Source organism: Rhinopithecus bieti, unplaced genomic scaffold, assembly GCF_001698545.2.
Source record: "Rhinopithecus bieti isolate Rb0 unplaced genomic scaffold, ASM169854v2 scaffold_10351, whole genome shotgun sequence".
Taxonomy (NCBI): Eukaryota; Metazoa; Chordata; class Mammalia; order Primates; family Cercopithecidae; genus Rhinopithecus; species Rhinopithecus bieti.
The window spans coordinates 2,666,206-2,673,214 of NW_016806805.1; the positions used below are offsets into that span (position 1 = coordinate 2,666,206).

Sequence of the window (7,009 nt, forward strand, 5' to 3'; positions counted from 1 at the left end):
TCTATTTTTGAGCATTATATAAATGGAATAATACATTATACATAAATGTGGGTCTGAATTCTCTTGCTTAATACTATACTTGTGAGATCAATTGAAATTAGTGTGTGTAGTTGTAGTTCCATTTTCTTGTGATTGTTGTAAAGCATTTCAGTTGATCAATATACCCACAATGTATACACCCACTTTCCTGTTAATGGACATTTGGACAGTTTCCAGTTTAGGGCTTTTATGACAAATGCTGTGAATATTCTGAACACATTTCTGAGTTCACATATAAATACATTCCTGTTGTCTATATAGCTATGAGGAAATAGTTGGGATTTTCGTATCTTTAAATTACTAGAAAGTCACACTGCTTTCCAAAGCGATTGCATGAATTTATATTCCCTAAAAATATAGTATGAGTTTTTCTACATTCAAACAAACACCTGGAATTTAATTTTATCTCTTTTTGGGTGCAGTTTATTGAAACTTTAATATTCTTTTACTTGATGACCAATGAAATTGAACAACTTTTTTCAGTCGTTTTACTGTACATGCCAATTTCCTCTTTATTCACATTTTTTACCCTTTTTTGTGTTTATATTTTTCTTATTGATTTGTAATTCTTTAGATTTTCTGATTATGTGTCTTTTATTTATAATTTTCAAATATGGTTTCAGACTTTAACTTTTTTATGATCAAATCTTTATCACCAAAACTTACATTTAAAATTTATGATCAGGCCAGGTACAGTGACTCACACCTGTAATCCAGCACTTCGGGAGGCTGAGGTGGGTGGACCACTTGAGGTCAGGAGTTCAAGACCAGCTTGGCCAACATGGTAAAACTCCATCTCTACTAGAAATAGAAAAAATTAGCTGGGTGTGGTGGTGGGTGTTTGTAGTCCCAGCTACTCAGGAGGCTGAGGCAGGAGAATCACTTGAACCCAGGAGGCAGAGGTTGCAGTGAGTGGAGACTGAGATCATGCCATTCCACTTTTTTTATAGCCTGCGGCAACAAGAGTTAAAGTCTATCTCAAGTAATAGATAATAATAATAAATATTAATAATAATAAAAACAAAATAAATAATAAAATAAAATAAATTTAATGATCAGTGCTTTTTGTGTTCTGTCGAAAATTTTTTGCTCAACATCTGGGGATGCTCACAGTTCTCAGCACCCAGCCCAGCTTCCTTCAAAATGTATACTATTCACAAAATCCTGTGCAAGCTCAGCTTGGAGGGTGATCACTCCCTCCAAGTGCATTGGATCAGTCAAAGCCTCCACCAACTTTGATGCTGAGTGGGATGCTTTGAACATTGAAAAAACCATCAAGACCGAAGGTGTGGATGAGGTCACTATTGTCAACATCTTGACCAACAGGAGGAATGCTCAGAGACAGGATAGTGCTTTTGCCTGGCAGAGAAGGACCAAAAAGGAACTTGCATCAGCACTGAAATCAGCCTTATCTGGCCACCTGGAGATGGTGATTTGGGGCTTATTGAACACACCTGCTCAGTATGATGCTTCTGCGCTAAAAGCTTCCATGAAGGGGCTGGGAACTGACGAGGACTCCCTCGTTGAGATCATCTGCTCAACAACCAACCAGGAGCTCCAGGAAATTAACAGAGTTTACAAGGAAATGTACAAAACTGATCTGGAGAAGGACATTATTTTGGACACATATGGTGACTTCTGCAAGCTGATGGTTGCCCTGGCAAAGGTTAGAAGAGCAGAGGATGGCTCTGTCATTGATTATGAACTGATTGACCAAGATGCCTGGGATTTCTATGACGCTGGAGTGAAAAGGAAAGGAACTGATGTTCCCAAGTGGATCAGCATCATGACCGAGCAGACCGTGTCCCACCTCCAGAAAGTATTTGATAGGTACAAGAGCTACAGCCCATCAAGAGAGAGCATCAAGAAAGAGGTTGCAGGAGACCTGGAAAATGCTTTCATGAACCTGGTCCAGTGCATTCAGAACAAAACCCTGTATTTTGCTGATCGAGTGTACTACTCCATGAAGGGCAAGGGGATTCGAGATAAGGTCCTGATCAGAATCATGGTCTCCCGCAGTGAAGTGGACATGTTGAAAATTAGGCCTGAATTCAAGAGAAAGTATGGCAAGTCCCTGTACTATTACATTCAGCAAGATACTAAGGGCGACTACCCAGAAAGCACTGCTGTACCTGTGCGGTGGAGATGACTGAAGCCCAACATAGCTTGAGCTTCCAGAAATGGTGCTCCCCATACTTCCAGCTAACAGGTCTAGAAAACCAGCTTGCGACTAACAGTCCCTGTGGCCGTCCCTGTGAGGATGACATTAGCATTGTCCCCCACCTCATTTTAGTTGCCTAAGCATAGCCTGGCTTTCCTGTCTAGTCTCTCCTGCAAGCCAAAGAAACGAACATTCCAGGGAATTGGAAGTGAAGTCTATGGTGTGAAACACTTTGCCTCCTGTGTACTGTGTCAGAAACAGATGAATAAACTGAATTTGTACTTTAGAAACAAAAAAAGGAAATTGTTTATATACCTTGAAGTTATGAATATCTTTATATATATTAATTTTGGATCCTTTAGTATTTTGCTTTTGTATTTTATTCTATATTGACATGACTTCACATTTGAGTCTTCTTTTCCGAATAAGCGTATCTAATTTTCTCATTACCATTTACTAAAACGATTTTATGTATACTAAATATTGTAACTCTATATTACAAAATTGTATCTGTAGAACAAGTCATGCCACATTGTTATTCTTCAAGGGAACCTTGACAAATTCTATCCTTTCAATGTTCAAAAATAAATAAACTTGGCTAGGATTTACAAATCTGTTATAATTTTAAACTATAATCAATATGGGTAAAATTATCATTGTTACAAATGAATCTTATAATCCTGATCATAACATAATACTTTATTAATTTAGATTTTTAAAAAATTTTCTAGTGATATGTTATAATTTGTCCAAATAAGTTGTATGTTTGTTTGATTTATTTGTAGATCCCTTATATTTTAATAACATTTAAATTGCATTTTAATATGTAATTGTTAATTGTTAATTATTGCAATAGACTAATACAATATATGTCTGTTTACTCTTGCTCATTACCTTATAAAACTTACACAAATTTGAAAATTACCTAAGTGTTCTTTTGAATTTTATGTACAATCATATTATTTTACAAAAGTGAAATTTTATTTATTCCTTTTAAATATGCATATCTATTTATTCTCCTGACTTACTTCACTATCTAGAACCTCCAGCATTATATAGAATATATAATACTAAAAAAGTGGCAGGGTACTGAAGGTCCACCTCTGTCAGCACAGGCCCCTAGAACTGTAAGGTTGCATTAGCACCAATTTACGTGTTGTTGCATTTCTCCAATTAACTGTGAATTCCATTTGGAAGAGCAAATGGAAATATGTGACTGAACCCAGGTTGAGGATTTACAGAAAAAAGCTGATGAATTAAGAATTCTGGCAAGGGAGTCATATGGGTGGTCACTCATGGAATGCTGGCTCCACAGGAAAGTAAATGTCCTCTTTCTAAAGAACATCAGCTGACTCTGTAAAAAAGTAAAAGAAGACTCAGAGGATGTCTTGATGGTGATGAATGGCTTGTTGTTAGTCTTAGAGTAAGAAATTTTGAAGAAGATGGGTTTTGTTCTGAGGGAATGTTATTGAAGTACACTAGGTTTAAGAAGTAGAAGACTTCTGAATAATTTATGGTTAATAGAAAATCTTTTGAATTTTAATGAGTCAAGTTCTAGTTCCTTACGTACAATTAAGGAATTGAGTCCATAATGATTTTAGAATCCAATCTTCATTATTAAGGCAAATAATAACTTTGCTTCTGACTAAGAAAGAATAGCTTGCTGTAGTCCAATGTTTCTACAAGTGGAAAAGCCAAATAACATTTACAACAAAGTAGAACAAAAGAAAAGTTATTTCAAGGCAATACAAAAGATAATATGAGAAAGCAAGATTCCAGAGTCATATCTTGGAAAGATGAACTGATAGCTAGTTACATTTTTTGTAATGCAAATGCTCATTACAAGGTAATGGACTATGATTCCAGGCAAAGAGCTTAGCTGGAGGGCCACAAAGGTACATAGGAGGCAGGAAAACTAAAAGACTAAAAAGTTGGGTTCATGGAAAGAAGGTAGGAGCAGAGAACAGAGCTGATGCTGTTCTGGTTGCTATTACTGCATGATAAAAATCCTCAAAATGTAACACCACCAAACAATGAACGCTTTTATTTTGCTCATGATGTTACATGTTTGGAATTCAAGAAAGCTTTAGCTGGGCAGCTTGAAATGTCTCACGTAGTTGTAGTCAGTTGTCAACTGGGACAGTCATCTGATATTTGGAGTTAAATATGCATCTAATATGGCTCATTCTCATGGCCTTTAATGCTAGGGCTCACCAAGGAATTCAGCTTAACCAGGTGACCAATGAGACTACACAAGTCCTCTCCATCATAGCAGCCTCTTGGCATTCAGATATTTTACATGATGGCTGGCTTCCCAGGAGAACCAAACTAAAGTTCTCCAATATGTCACAAAAGTCAGTGAGTGCCTGGAAGGTAAAAGCTTTTTTATTTTTTTTATTTTTTTAAATAAGACTCCTAATCCTCTATTACCTTCTTGCAAGTCTTCAGCTCCTGTTTCAAATTGTTTTTGACATTCTTGTACACACACCAATAATACAACAATAATACTATTAGTAGTAGTAATAATAATAGCTAAAACAGATAGGAAGACATGATTTAGGTGCTATTATGAGCACTTTACTATATTAACTTCCTTAATCCTCACCACAATCTTACTAGGTAGGAATGCTTGTTATCGCTCTTTCACAGTTGAGGAAACTGAGTCACACAGACGTTAAACAACTTGCCAAAATTCACAAAGTTAGTAACTTGCAAAGTCTGGATTTGAATCCAAGCAGTCTGACTGGAGACTCCACATTCTTTAACATTATGCTCTACTCATACACACTTTGGACTCATTAGGGCAGTTTGAAAACCAGATGCTGATAGGCATTAGGATCTAGACAGGGGGGATATTATTTTGCTTGATTTTCAAATAATAGTCTGATGATGAACTATTTAAATGATTTTTAGGTATCTTACTGAGAATAAAGAATGGAGTCAGGCTTGAAACACGGGTTTTCATACAAGGAGTAGAGCACTCTATGAATGAAATTACGAGTCCAGAAAAAATATTTCATGCTACTAAGACAAGTTGGGTGACTTTGTAAACTTTAAAATGCTATTGAGGGGATAAATGTATCCCTGTCCTAATCTCACACCCATGTGCGCTTCCCCTACCAGCCAAAAAAAGCTGAAACTCCTTCAAGTTATTTGGGTCATAAAAGCAAGTTTGTTTTTTGTTTCTCTTTTTATCTTCATCTTGAATCATCTTCTCTTGCTGTATGCTTGTGATATAAATTATAAATTTAAATTATAAGTTATAATCTTGAGAAAGGTTAACTCACTTGTTAGAAAGGCTATGGAAGCTGAGATACTGTTCCCTTGCGCTTGTTCATACAGCAACAACGGTCAGCTGGAGAGCGCCCCGTGTATCCCAGCCTTTCTCTCTCTCTCAGGTAGTGGTGATGAATTCGAACTACCATTTCTATACTGAGGTAAAAGCTATCTGCTTATTACAGCAGTGAGAGGACCCCCATGGGTGCATTGAATGGCACATACATCATACATTTTCCTTGGCTATAGCAGAACTTGTTCAGAGTGGATGCTCTTGGTACATGTAACATGACTGATAGTTTTATGCTCAGCCTTTATAGGTCTACAAAATCATGTAAATACATGATTCTATTAACTGCCAGGACTCCCTTGGACATTACTGGGTGTGTTTCTATGGGTCTTTACAAATTCCTCCATGACTATGTAAGAATCTATATATACTGGAATAACTTAGGAAAAAGGTAAATAACCCTAATTTGCTTTTTGTGGTTTGATTTTTTTTTTTAATACTCTTCTTCCTTCTTTCCCCATCCTTCTTTTTCTATAATTTGCTAACATTGAAACATAATACATAAAGGTAGTACCACATCTTTAGAACACAAAGCAAGGAAGTGAAGATACCTTTGCTGATCAAAACTAATTATAACACAAATGGTTAAGAAATAGAATTAAAGAAAAATATTCAAACAATGAGGGTCTTAAAATAGAAACAAAAAGCTCACTTTGTAGACTTCAGCATTTTATGGTTGTTACACAGCTTACAGGTAAAATTAATTTTCTGGAACGTTGCTTATTAACATTTTTATTGTTTGCCATATTTTAAAATAATATTGTTATGTACCATTGGATAAAACTAATAGTGCATTAAAATGGTCTCACCTTAAATCAGAGACAGTTTGCTGTAACTAGAATTTTCAATTCTCTAATGACTTTTTTCTCTGCTATGAAAAGAAAAAGCTTCTATATTAAAAAGATGTACAGGGGCAAAAGGAAATTTATGATCTAAACTTGCTGCAAATCATTTGTATTGATCTGTTTTGTTTCCATTCTGCTGAAGCTAATGGAAATCATTTGTCACCTGACTTGTCCCAGCTGATTTGAAAAAAAACACTGGACCATTTATCAGGCCAGCTGAAGGTCTGATACAAGGGTGCTTATGTCTGCAATCCCAAGATACATTCAGTTTCTAGGCAAGTAGTGAATATTAGGCTATACTGGTTATAGGTTTAAACAAATAAATTAAATATGATTGCATACATAATACATTGTAATAAAACACTAAATAGGAAACTTATATTAGCCAGTAGAATACTCTACTTACAAGTAAGATTTTAACCATTTTTATTTTGCAAGAACTAAAATTAAAATATAATTATTGGTGGGATTGTAAACTAGTTCAACCATTATGGAAAACAGTATGGCGATTCCTCAAGGATCTAGAACTAGATGTACCATATGACCCAGCCATCCCACTACTGGGTATATACCCAAAGGATTATAAATCATGCTGCTATAAAGACACATGCACAATAT

At 35.6% G+C, this 7,009-nt stretch overlaps 1 pseudogene; it reads left to right on the forward strand.

Annotated features, from left to right (window-relative positions):
* Positions 1-1,167: 1,167 nt before the first annotated feature.
* Positions 1,168-2,192, forward strand: LOC108533162 (annexin A2 pseudogene; annotated as a pseudogene).
* Positions 2,193-7,009: the final 4,817 nt, after the last annotated feature.